The sequence below is a fragment of the Apium graveolens genome, chromosome 6, assembly GCF_009905375.1.
Source record: "Apium graveolens cultivar Ventura chromosome 6, ASM990537v1, whole genome shotgun sequence".
NCBI lineage: Eukaryota > Viridiplantae > Streptophyta > Magnoliopsida > Apiales > Apiaceae > Apium > Apium graveolens.
In genome coordinates this window covers 33,941,502-33,956,252 of record NC_133652.1, presented here as the reverse complement: position 1 = coordinate 33,956,252, position 14,751 = coordinate 33,941,502, and positions in this window count along the sequence as shown.

Genomic DNA, 14,751 nt, shown 5'->3' with positions numbered 1-14,751 from the left:
TTTGGATCAACAACTTGCCAAGGACTAGAAAAAAGCTACTCCCTCCGTCCCATTGAGAAATATACATTTGATTTGGGTACGGAGGTTAAGAAAAAATGGAATGTTGAGAGAAAAAGTAAGAAAAGTGGGTAAAGTGGTGGGGTCAATCAATATTTAATGTAAAAAGTTAGTGTAGTGGAAGAAAATAGTGAATATGAGTGGGTGTAGTTAATTTTTATATTATAAAATTTTTACTATTTTTGGTAAATTTTGAAATGTATAGAATTGAATGGGACACCCTAAAAAGGAAAGTGTAGAGAATTGAATGGGACAGAGGGAGTACTCCATATCCCTCCCCATTTATGTAGTATTCAGAGAAGACTCATTGTGCATGAGTTTTGCTTGCTCTCCTTTGGGGTATGGAATCAGTCGAAATGTAATGTAATAATGAGTTGCTGCTTGATATGTATCAGTAATTTTAGCTCTCAGATCCGGGGTTGGGGTTGGGGTTAATCAATATTTTAAACGGATTTTTGTATAAATCCCAAATTACAGAAAATATTTGTAAAAATATGATCAACCTTGTATGCAATCATATATATAACTGTTTCAACCTCATATATAACCCGTATCCGTATTTTTACAAATATTTTCATAAAAAATGGTATTTTTAATAAATTCTCTATTTTAAATTAGTTTTTTTTTCCAACATCTTCTGACAAATTTTTCATACTTGATGCCCTTTAATAACAGGAAGAGAATGAAGACTAGCCAACAATTATATTAAAACCTCAATTAATTAATAACTCGCGAAAATTTAATATTTTCAATATAAATTTTGAATTCCTTTATAAAAACGACAATGTATATGTAATCTCAATAATTTATATTGTCGATAAAATCTTCTCATCCAACGTATAAGCAGGACTTCTAACGTCCCTGTTAGGGGAGAGCGCGGGGCGGATCGGGGCGGGTTTTGGATAAAACCGAAACCGAAATAGCATACCCTCGGTTTTTAAAATTTAAAACCGCAACCGAAACCACCGGTTCGGTTTTGGTTTTAAAAACCTCGGTTCGGTTTCCATCGGATCGGGTTCGGTTATAAAACCGCGTCCAATAAAATTAGCAAAATAAATACGAGTAATAAATTTTTTTAACATTCAAAATAAAAATACAAATACAAAATATATTTATTTCGAAATAAGAATACAAAGTCATAATAAATTATAACAATATATTTGTTCGGAAGGGGACTTTTTGCTCTCAAATGGCTTATCAGCACCACAGTTCTGTGACTTCTGTCTGTTACATTTGGTTCTACATTTGGTTCCAAAAGGATAATTAATGTTGTTGCATTTCTTACACTTCCAGCTAGAGCCGGCCAAACGAACGGTTTGGATCGGCCCGCTCGCTATTCGGCTCGCCAGAAATTCGTATAGTTCGCCTCGTGACGTGCCGATTCACTATTCGGATCGAACCGGTAATTAAAACGAACCGAGCACGAGTTAACAATCTGAAAACCGTAACCGGCCCGGAACCGGACCGGCCCGGCACGTTGTAATCGCCAACGAACTCGAAGGCGCGAACCGGTACGGCTCGGATCGCGGTTAACCGGCTCGGCCCGCGAGTCCTGGCCACGCGCTTCATCGTTCCAACGTCACAGGCTGCCTACAACGGTCACCTGCTCTGCTGCTCACAGATTCACAGTCACAGCTCACAGAACCTGCTTCTAACGGCTAAATTATTAACGGTCCGCTTAACTTTGAAGCTCTATAAATTCTCTCCTCACTCTCAATCTCTCTTCACTCTTAAACTCTCTCTTGATCTCTCACTTCAATTTTAACAGGCCACATTTAAACACTCAGTTCACTCTTAATTTTCTCACTTCAGTTCCACATTCATACACAGTCATTCACACACACTCAGTCACATTTTCCGGCGAGGTTCCTTAATTTCCGGCGAGGTTTCTTAATTTTTCGGCGAGTTTTCAGGCAACATTACAGTTTTCAGGCAATAATTTCAAGTAAATGGAAGAAGGGAGGGGCACCCAGTCATCCCAAGGCTCGAGTCAAGCACATTCCATGCGACCCCCTCAACCTAATATAGAAGCCGGTAAAATTTATATATTATGTTTTTATTTTCATAAATTTATAAATTTGTGTTTTTATAAAATATTAAAATCGATTAAATGTGTTATTTTGATCCTGTGATTGTGATTTTATGTATTTTATATATTTTTATGATTTTTTAAAATCGATTATTTGAACTTAGAATTATATGTTCGAATTTTCAGAATTTTGTATTTTTTTATTTTTATTAAAAATTCAAATACTTTAATAATCTATTTTTATTAAAAATTTGCAGGAAATTCTGGTACTTCTTCGAGACATTCCTCGCACGTTTGGAATTATTTTTCGAGACAAGTAACACCAGAGGATCCCAACAAATTTAAATGATTTTGTTTACTTTGTATTCAAAACGGCCGAAATCAATCCCCGTTTCTTCACTCTAGAGGTGCCGGCACAGGTACACTTGATCGACACTTGAAAACGCATCACAAAATTTCGAAACAAAGTCACGAAAGTGGAGAAGCACGCGGAGAATCACCGCAACAAACACAAATTGGTGGTTTTGTGACATCGTCTCCCGGTGGAGGTATGCATTTCCACTATAGTCGTGATAAAATGATCGAATTTTTTGCTACTTATGTTACACTAGACGAGTTACCTTTTTCTCACGGCGAGAGTCCTAATTTAGAGCACATGATGAAAGAATCAATAAACCCGGATTTTAAAAGAATTCCTAGGAACACGCTTAAACGTCACACACAAAAATAATATTATAGTCAGCGTGCACAATTAATTGAATTTTTTCGTGATTATGATGGCATGGTTTCTTTAACTAGTGATTTTTGGAGTTCGAGTTGCGGTGAGCCATATATTTGTGTTACCGTGCATTGGATTGATTCTGATTATTTTTTACAAAAATGAATAATTGCCTTTGATGTTATGGACGAGTCACACACGGGTTATAATATAAAGACGAGAATTGTCGAAACTATTAACGAATTTAATTTGCAACACAAGGTGTTTACTATTTCTTTGGATAATGCTTCGGCAAATGATAAAGCTATTTACTATATTGCACAAGATATTCCTACTACTTTAGACGGTATTTTTTTTGCATGTTAGATGTTGTGCACACATTGTCAATTTATCGGATCAAAAGGGTATTCAACAAATAATCGAATTTTTAGCACCTATTAGAAAAATAATTAAGTATTTACGTATCGCACACACATTAAAGAGACAATATAAAAAATTGTGTAGAGAAAATGGATTAATACCCAAAAAGTGGGGAATTGATTGTCCCACGAGATGGAGTTCGACTTATAAATTACTATGCGAGGCAATTAAATATAAGATAGTTATCACCGAGTTATATAATTCTGATCCAAGAAATCAAGTGGAGTATAGACTTATTACCGAAAATGATTGGGACTTGGCAAATAGGGTACGTGATTTGCTTGATTGTTATGCACGTGGTACTAAGATATTTTCTTACGTTTACGAGCCAAATGTACATCTTGTTATTATTGAGTATTGAGTGTGTTAATATTATTACTACTTTAAAAGCATATGAAAAAGATAATTGTTTTGGTGCAATTATTGTTGATATGAAAAAAAGTGGATAGAATATTTTACCGAATTTCCTTTTATTTATGGTGTTGCATGTCTTATTGATCTCGGTGTTAGAAAAGAAGGTTTAGAAAATATGTTAGAACATTATTACTCGGTATTAGGAATTTCATATAATCACGTGCTTTATGTGCAAAATTGTATAGACTTTTTACACCGTCTTATAGATCTATATACTCCTAGAACTCAAAATATTATACCACCTAAGACTAGTCAGTCTAGTAGGTTTAATCCCACATTGCTTGACATCCTAACTAAAAAACAAAAGTGTAGAATTTCCGAAAATGCATCTACACCTCAAACTTCATTTAGCATGCTTAGAGAGTTTTTTTCATATAACTATGAGTTCGATGAGGATTTTTCAATACTAACATGGTGGAAGAATCACGAGAACCAATTTCCGGTATTAGCTAAAATTGCAAGGGACATTTTAGTAGTTCCCGCCTCTACCATTGCTTCCGAGTCTGCTTTTAGTGCTGGTAGAAGAGTATTGGACGAGAAAAGATCAAGTCTTGCACCGGATGTGGTCAAGTTATGTGTTTGCAAAAAGGATTGAGATCAAGCGGCAAAGAGACAACAAGGGATGAAAAAAGATGATTCAGACGGCGAAGATAATACTTGGATGACGATGGACACTTCATCGGAATCGGGTATGTCAGCGAACGATCCACGAGAAGAAGAAGAATTTGAATAGTTGATAATATTTGTTTGCCTTGTATTTTTAAAATTTGTTATATTTTGTATCTTATTTAAAATATAAACACGGTTTGTTTCGTTTTTTTAGAGAGGAGTCCTCTCAAATCAATTGTAACATTTTTTTTAATTAATAAAATTTATAGAGGTACCGTCCTCTTTTCCTTATAAACATGTTAGTTTTATAAATTCAAAAAAAAACACAATTTTGAAAAGAAAAATTGAAATTACAAAAAAAATAGTTTCTTTCTGCACCTTCAGTACTATATAGTCACTTATTTGCAAAACAAACTTTGTTTTTAAAAATAACAAATTTGTTTTTATTATTTGATTAAATAAAAATGTTAAAATGTTAAAATGTGTTAAAAATTGAAAATGTTAATAATTGAAATATTATTTACAATTATTTTGATTCTAGCTATACAAACTTTAGAATGCACTGCTAAAAATATAAATATATAATTATTTTTTAGTCACTCACTCACTCACATCACAACTTGTCACCCACCTCTATTCACAAGTCACAATCACAAAGTCACAATTCACCGTAAAAAAACAAAAAAATAACTCAGTACTTGCCACATGCCAACTTGAACAAACCGTGGTTCAATTCGTCTGGATTCGTGAACCGCGTTTCAATTCGTATTCGCCTATTCGTAGAACTCGCCTAACTCGGGAAAATCGTCTAATTCACGAGCCGAACACGGGTCATTGTTTCATCAAACCGGCACGACTCGTTCACTATCACGGGCCGTTCACGAGTTATCTGAGCATTGAACCTGACCGCCGAAAATTCGGCACGGCACGCCCGGTCCGATCGTCTGGCCACCTCTACTTCCAGCTTCCCCCGACATTTCAAGTCCTGAGGGCAATAATTTCATTAAATTAGTAGTGGACTTCAAAGATAACTCCACCAAACTATTATGTCATTATTTTAATATGAATACACTTATTTTAACTTCTGTTAAAAAATTATATGTATTTATTAATTTTTAAAACATATATATTAAATATATTTTATTTATTTATTTATTTTTAATTATCGCTTCGGATCGGGTTTTTTCGGTTCAATTTTCACCTATAACCGAACCCGGAAAATCAGTTTCATTTTTTAATTTTGCGGTTTCGGATCGGATTTTTGCGGTTCGGATTTTAACGGTTTTTAGCGGTTTCGAATTCAGATTTTTTTCGGTTTTCTGCTCAGCCCTAGCCCCGTACATTAACTTCGTAGTTGTCCATTTTAAATGAGAAAGCAAGGTCAAGAAGCTTCAATAAAATCTATATATTCTTATCATACCCTTCCTTACCACATAATTACTAAAATGCGACTATACATTTTAAAAAAATATTGATACTGAGAAATAAAATTCCCTCTAAATCTAAACTATGTATAGTTAAACCCTCGTTTTGATATTATGATAAAAGGTTTAAAACCTACGGAAGATGTCGTGTTTGTTTAGAGGATTATAACTGGGGATAATGAATTTCATCAACATTGGTCTTCTGAATTAAATGATCTCACTTTATTTCGTCAAAAAAAAATGATCTCACTTTATATTTCTCATAAAAAATAAATTTAAAATTGAATTTGTTAGAAAATTGGATTTTAGATCATAATTTTATTATGTTCTTGATGATAATCCTAAAATCTAATGATTAGAAGTTGTTTCATAGAGAATGTGACATAAAGTTAGCTTGAAAAAACTTGGAAAAAAGAGTGTATTTTTTGTCCCACATTGAAAATAATTAAAGGGGGTATAGGCTTTATATGGTATCACACACATGGGTAGTATACAACTACTAAGGTGTGTGATGGTCCATTGTGTTATTGTGTGCTTCACGCGCGCGCCCACACACGCGCCCCGCCGCCCTGCCCCGCAACGGACCGGATCAGGTCGAAGAGCAAATGTCTCGGCGTCTCGCGTACACGAGATGACCTGGGCGAGGATTTTAATTATTTGTGATTTAATATTTTAGTTAGAATTTATTTATCAGTTTGGGCCTGATTATTATTGTTGGGCTGAGTTCGGAATTGGGCTAAATCAGTTTGTGTGGGCTTAGTCAAATTTATTTGATACATTGAACCTGAACTATAATATAATATATTCATTGTAACTGATAATAATATTTCAAAGTAAATATTAAATCTGGAATAATAATGTGAGTGATAAATGTAAAGTTGTTACAATTGTAATTTAAATTCAAAATTCATCAGTTCTGATTTATTTTATTAATTGTGCAGTTTAATTCCTATATTAATAGTGTGGTCAGTTACACTTAACCTCTACTATAAATAGAGCACTAAGTAGCTGAGGTTTAACACACAACACACTAACATTATCTTCTCTTCTCTGCATTCTCTCTTCTCCCAAACACAAGTCCGAGCTACTTTGTTTTTTCCGGTGACTGAGGTGCTAGTCGAGGTGGAGTTTCTTGTTGTTGCTGTAAACATATAACTCTGAGATGTTTTATCCTGGTGGAGACATTGCAAGCATCCCAACGCAGCAGGTGGGGGCAATTATCTCTTCAAGAGCAGTCAGGGCTTCGAGCAAGACCTGGCGACTCAGCTGTAATTTTCTTGGTGCTTTGTATCTGTTGGCTACCATCTTTTCCAGTCACTATATCACTCTGTTAAAGCTATGGTTATGGGTACAATTTATGTTCTCTCTTCGGTATTTCAATTACTGATTTGTTTATTATTTACCTGCATGCTTTGTTGCGTTAACTGTTATCTTGGCTTTACCTTGCTAAATATAATATATAATTGCTTCTATGTTGCTATAATAGTTAGTATTATTTCTAACAGAATTATAATTCTTTAAAATTTTATTTCATATTTATTTGGTGACATAGTTATTGGAATTGTATTATAATAGCTTATAATCTGTGTGATGCATATATTTTTTTTCAATATAATTTATTTTTAAAATAAAATTTTATTGTAACTTTTAAAATGCGAAATTTGTTTATTCACATTTTTTATAGGATATGATTTGATTATAATTATATATATACACATATATTTGCAAAAAGATCTTACATTTCATATTAATTTGAAGTATATGGACCATAACTAACAAAAATTTGGATAAAATTCTCCTAATGCAAATTATATAATAAGGGTATAAATTTGATATTTTTATTTAGATGTGTCTAAAATTGGAAAAAAAATACTAATTGAAATATATAGTTTTATTGTTATTTCTAATGTGTTTACGAAATATAAATATTTTTTAATTTAAACGATAAGTTTTATCTCGGTTCACCGGTATATGAATCACATGTACTTTAATTTTATATTTCTTTATCCCGAGAACTATTATACAGATCAAATCTAACTAATAATATAGTTTGACTTTAAGCTTATTTAAAGCCAAATAAATATATAATTTTGTTTAGCTCAGATGAATATCATATATTATTTTATTTTAACTGATTGAATTTCATTTTGATTTTAATTATGTTTTACTGTGGACTAGTTCTATAATTTTTTAGTCTTGATGAATAGGTTATAAATTTTGTTGTTAGTTTTAACCAGATGCTATTATTTCAGTTGACAAATTACCAGTTCAATTAAATAATTTTGTAGCCTAATCAATATTAGTTATCATTTTGTTTTAACCCGAAATTTATTATACTGACTAAATTGAATTTATTATATATAGTTTGCTTAGAATTTATTTTAATCTCGACTAATAGTATAATTTTGCTTTTGTCAAAATGAATAATGTATAAAGTTTTATCTTATTTTAATGTTATTACAAAGACGAACAAATGATCTCTATTTAAAGTTTAAAAAAAACATCACAAACAACACAGATACAAAAACAATCACTGTATTACATGAACCCAAATATTATGTAAGCCTAACCGGCTACCAAGTTTTTAATGGTTCGACGTGCAATGCACGAATATTTTATTTTTTGTTTATTAAATGTTTATTAATTTTAAATATTTAAAAAATCAAATTAAAGTTCAAATAAACAAACAAAATTACCGAGTTTCGTTTGATTTTATTTCGATTTTATCCTGATTCTATAAACATGATTTTGATGATTTTACAGTTCACGCGAAGTTCATGATGTAATGTTTAATTCAGTGATGGTTTAAAAATTTTGTCCAAAAAATATTATTCTAAATTTCAAGAAGAAAATTGACTACGAATTTGCTTTATTATTCTATTCGGTTTAGGATACCTACTTCTTTTTCGTTTAAAACATTAAAATGATATTTATTCTATTCAATTTATGATATATACTTATCGTTTATTAAATATTACTTTATTTTAGATTTAACAATTATGATTAGTTTATTTAAATATCTAAGGTTTGTATTAAATTGATCGTAAATGAAACACAACTATCGAAAATTCGGATAATGTTCTTATATATATATATATTATATAGTAAGAGTATAATAATTTTTTAAACAATGACTCGGTGAATGCTATTGAATAATACTTAGTTCAACAAGTATTAAAAGGAATAAACACATAATATGATAATTTTAAAGATCATTATCGTTCTATTGAAGTAGAATAAGATTTTACACAATAAACATTAGATTGAACAATTTAAAAGATTAGAAATCTATTCAGTAATATTGTATTTTGATTTGTTAATAGCATATTGTATAATTTTATACATTTTTTTATTTTTTTAATGTATTGTATTCTGCTATTATTTTATTATGGATTTCATATATTGTTGGTAGTAATCTTTTTTTGGTAAGTCAGATGTATGGTTTTTGACTTTTTTTAAATAAGAAGTCATTTGATTTATTGATTTATAAAGAAGAAGTTATGCGTGTAAATTGATTTTAAGATATCAAAAGTATTTTTATATGAAATAAAAGTGAATTCAAATATATACGTCATAGATTTTTCGATAAACAAGCTCTTCATTTTTTTAATGAGTAAAGGGTATAGATATCCAAAATATCACTTTTCAAAATAAAGGCCCAAAATGTCACTTGATAACGGGTGTTCGTGTACCGTTTTGTAAATAGTACAAAAACGTCACACAAAGTAACGTTTTGAGGTTAATAATATATTTTTTTGTTGCTTTTCTACCAAAACGTCACTTTATCTTCCCTTTTGCATATATAAAAAAAATCAAAGTACCAAAACGCTACTTTATCTACCGTTTTGCATATATAAAAAAAATTAAAGTGTCAAAACGGATGTACCGTTTTGAATCTATTGCATAAACGTAACATGATGTATTGTTTTGAAGTGACATTTAGGATCATTTTTTTCAAAACTGATATTTTGAACCATTTTTAACCCTAAATTGATATTTAGGACCACCACCCATGGATTTTGTTTGAAAGCTTCTGGTAAGAGATTGGTCGGGTATGGTCCAACTGTTGGAAAAAAAGGTAATCACTTATCAGTCATATCTTTGTTTGTTTTTGAATGTGTATTTGTATGTATTTATAGTATACAAGTAGTATCTAATAGGGGTGGGTTTTGAAAGGCATATGTCATAGCCTATTTGTTTATTCGAGGATTTAACTCAACTCAAATAAGAATATAATAAGTAAATAGTAGATCCACAGTCAAAGAGATCTCTCCAAGTAACATCTGTCAAAGGATTCCGTATCAATGTTCATCTACATCTTTAGAAATTACTTCACTGGAAGAAGTTCAAGAAATTGATCAAGCCTCAGTGATATAAATCAATATTGTGGATTTAATCAAGTGACAGAGATCTCGTCAGGGTATCAAATATTTACAGGGATTTAATCTGAAGAAAATCAAGTTATTAAAGTCAAGACATGAAGAAACGTCACGGAAGTTAGTCACTCATGAACCAGACAGTACATTGAGTGTCAACATTGAAGTGGTGGAATTGATTCATAATTATCAGAAGATTTTCAGAAGAATGGTTGTTGTTCAAGAGTAGTATTAATTCTCTATTAATTAATTAAGTCGTATAATTTAATTAAGAAAATAAATTATATCTGTAAAGATTAATTTATTGATTAATTGAATTAATTGATTAATTAATTCTGAATTAATATTATAAATTTTCAGAATTAATTTTGAATTTAAATTCAATATTAATTCAGCAAGACAATCTTTTGAACTAGTATGACAATCGGTATGACAATCTATAGTCATACCGAAAGTCATGCCAGTTCATTTGATTGTCTTACCGAAAGTCTTACTAGCTGTTGGGATTGTCATGCCAGTTCATTTAACTGTCATACCGAAAGTCTTACCAGCTGGTGGAATTGTCTTGCTAGCTCAATTGATTGTCTCACAGATAGTCATGCTAGTTCAATTCATTCTGTTGATTGAATATAACAAGACAGAAGTAAAAGCTCATTTAACACAGAACAACAACCCGAAGAAAGAAAATATCAGAAGCATTTCATCTCTCTCAACTGCATTCAGAGCCTATTAATTTCTAGTCATTAATGTTAAATTCAAACCACTAGAAATCACTATCTTGTTGTTGTGTAATTATCTAGCGGATCAAAATCCCTAGAACTTAATCTCAAATTGCTTTAAGCATTTGATCTTTTTATTTCAAAAATAGAAAAGTTCATGTCGAATTTATTCTAGATTTAGAATAATTTATTTGAGATTAATCCCTTGTAAACGATACCGTTATTGTAACACCTTTCAAGTTTAATAATAGTTTTATTTAACTTGAATTTTGTTTCACTTTTTTATTCCGCATTTTATTCGATTAAATGGTATAGTTTGTATTCAACCCCCCTTCTACAAATATATTGGGACCTAACAATTGGTATCAGAGCTTTCTGATTAACAAACAAATCAAGATCCTAGACTTTTGTGATTCTTCCACTCCTTGAATTTTTATTTACTCAAAAATTCATAATGACTACACAAAAAGTTGGAACCGTTAAAATTCCACTATTCGATAAAGAAAATTATATTATGTGGAAGAAGAAGATGCTCTTGTTTTTACAAGTTGCAAATCCCAAATATCTGGACATGTTAAAGAAGGGTCCAAAAATTCCGATGGTTATTGAACCAGAGGTTATAGAAGATGATGTTGTAATTATCAAAGCTAGAACCTATGTAAAGGATTCTGAGGATTTTTCTCCTGCTGAAAAAGAAGAAGCCTCCTTGGATGCTAGCCTTCAATTAATTTTAGTTGATTCCCTTGATCCCTTGATGAACAGACATGTGATGAACTGTAAAAATTCCAAACACATCTGGGAAACTATTGAGGTGATTAATGAAGGCACAGAGGAAGTTCGGGAGAACAAGTTAGAGATCCTAACCTCTGAGTATGAATATTTTAAATCCAATCCAGGAGAAGGAATTACTGAAGTGTTTGAGAGGTACAATGCATTGATCAATAACCTGAACAAAAATGGAAAATATTATTTAATCAGGGAGGTCAACAAAAAGTTCCTTTTAACACTGCCAACTCATCTTGAACATAGAATCACTGCCATAAGAGAAGCAAGAGATCTGAATGAGATTTCTTTGAAAAGGCTCTATGGTGTGCTAAAAACCTATGAGTTGGAGCAGATTCAGCAGGAGGAAGTCTATGGGAAAGGAAGAGTGGTCAACACATCTACTACTCTAGTAGCTGAAGAACAACAACAACAACCACAACAACAACAACAATCTCAACAGTCAGAGAGAATGGTACAGTCTTCCAAGGCTGAAGAAAATTTGATAGTAGCAGAATTTGATCCTCCTACTACAAATCAACCAGGAGATGATTTTTACTCCTTGGAAGAACTGGAGCAATTGGAAGATGAGTCAATGGCCCTGATTGTCAAGAGATTCTCCAATGTCAGATTCAAGAGAAATCCCAAGTTCAAGTACAAGTCCAACTACAACAGATTCCAGAAAGGTGGATCTTCATCCTCTAACACCAGCAGTGGTGAATACAAAACAGGGATGGTTGATCGAAGCACCATTCGATGCTTTAACTGCAATGAGTTGGGACACTTTGCCACAGAATGCAGAAAGCCAAAGCAAGTTAGGAAGAACTCTTATGACTCTAATCAGAAGAGTAAATCTGAAAGGGCTTACCTGGAAAAGGGAAGAAGCTGGGATGATACTGACAGTGAAGATGAAGAAGTTGGGAATCTTGCTCTTATGGCTAGTGATGCAAACACCTCATCATCAAGAAAAGAGGTAAAATTTACTGATGCTGAATTAGTTTATCATCTAGGAGGCTCCTTAGATTGTGCTCGTCGTGATAATGAAATGTTAACTCAACAAATCAAAGACCTTGAGAAAGAGGTCAATGAATTAAGACTTGTGCACATTAATCAAGACAAATTAAAAGAACAAGTATCTTTTCTAGAGAATAGAGTTGATTGTTATAGACAACTCGAAACTATTCTCAAAGACATGATCACCGGTCTTGAGACTAAGGTCAAAGCTTACTTTAATTCTTGCTCTAAGGCTAAAGAGTTCTACAATAAGCAAGCTATTAATCAAACAACTGGAGTAGGTTATGATTATAATGTTGCTATTGGAGAATTAGGCATAAACTCCCCTCCTCATGTTTGTGCTAAAGGTAGGAAAGTACCACATGTGCTTAAGGGTGTTGATAAACCCCTCTATAAAGAATCAATTCCTGAACCATTTGATGAGACCTCCTTTATTATTCAAGATTAAATATGTGCTGAAGATCTTGCTAATGAGAAGGTTGTTTCCAAGTCAAGTGTGTCGAAAGTTCCAGTCAAAGTTGTGAAAGCAACTAAGACTAACTCAGACACACCTGAGTTGGATAACAAAAATGTCATGCCTACCATGCATAATTTTCCTGTTGCTAATTCTTTTCATAAAGTATGTGGTGTTCCTAATTGCATGTCTTGTGCTTTTAATTTGATGGTTGCTTATTTCAATGGTAAGCACGTTTCTAGTGATAAGACTACTCCTCGTCAGCATGTGAATAATAAGAAGCATAATAGGTCTAAGACTGCTAGTCCTCCTAAAGCTAGAAAGGAGATATTTGTGCCTAAGCCTAAACAGAAATTTGGCAAGGCTGTTTACAAGGTCAAATGTCCAGTCGTTGAGAAAGTTGAGAACATAAAAGTTAAGAATGTTGTTTTCCCTGATAAAGGCCAATTCTACAAGTATGCCGGACCCAACCAAGTTTGGGTTCCGAAGAAGGTCTAATCCATTTGTATTGCAGGGCATTAAATAGGTGGAACCGGTAGTGTGGATTCTTGACAGCGGATCATCAAGACATATGACCGGAGATAGAGCCCTGCTATCAAATGTGGTTGAGAAAGCTGGCCCGGTGATTACCTTTGGAGATAACAGCAAAGGTTTAACTGAGGGATATGGCTGTTTGCAAGCTGGTAATGTTATCATTGAAAATGTGTATGTTGTGCAAGGACTTGAACACAATCTGCTTAGCATTAGTCAGTTCTGTGACAACGACTACAATGTTTTATTCGACAAGCTGAAGTGTCAGATTCTGCACAAGAAAAGTGAAAAACCCTCCTTGATGGGAATCCGGAAAGGAAATATGTTCATAGCTCATTCTCTTACACTTAGAGTGTCGGTCTTTAGAGGTTAACATTGTCACGACTGACTCTCGGTCATACTTAGGACATATTTTATCTTAGGTCCTTCTTGTTTTTACCAATCTTTACCTTCATTGGTTCAATCTATACTTTCTCATGGTTTAACATGTGCCCCACTTGGCATTATTATTATTACGTCATATTTACTTTATCAAAATTTCCATTCTTGAGAACTTTGAATATTACCTTTCTCCTTGTAAAACCTCTAAGGTTATCCTTAAATCCTTCATCAGGTACACCCTAGGTACATGGCATATCAAGATACCATTTACTAATACCAGAATCATTGTCTATATAGTTCTAAAAACTTTCTCCACTGATCTTTAAAGGTCGTTGTTACCTTAATCCTTTCCAGTTCATACTATCAAAACTCATATTGTCCCTATTAAGGGTGAAATACCAACCTTTATGCATTCCCCTAGGATTCATCTCAAGTTATTGAGGTTATATCCTTAATTCCACCTTTAAAAAGGTATTTGCATCTTTACATGGATAAATCAAGTTATATATCCCTGATAAGGGTATCTTATTCAATCATTCCCACCTCGATAGTATATGCCTAATTTCACAATAACATCTGTATTCAAAATGAGGTCAATCAATATGGCCTCCAAAAGATAACAACGGTTATCCGTTTTTCTTTCCTGATTCAGTAATGATAACAGGGATGTTCTAGAAGATATTGGTCGTGTTCAACGTGAACCTTTTAGTTCTAACTACTCATTTACCTCTTTTATTTATCTCAACAGACATCTCAATGCTGGGATATCTTTTATGCCTGGCGTCCCCCTTTTTGGGTATCAATTCACATGCATTACTCACACTTCACATTTTTGAAGGTCAC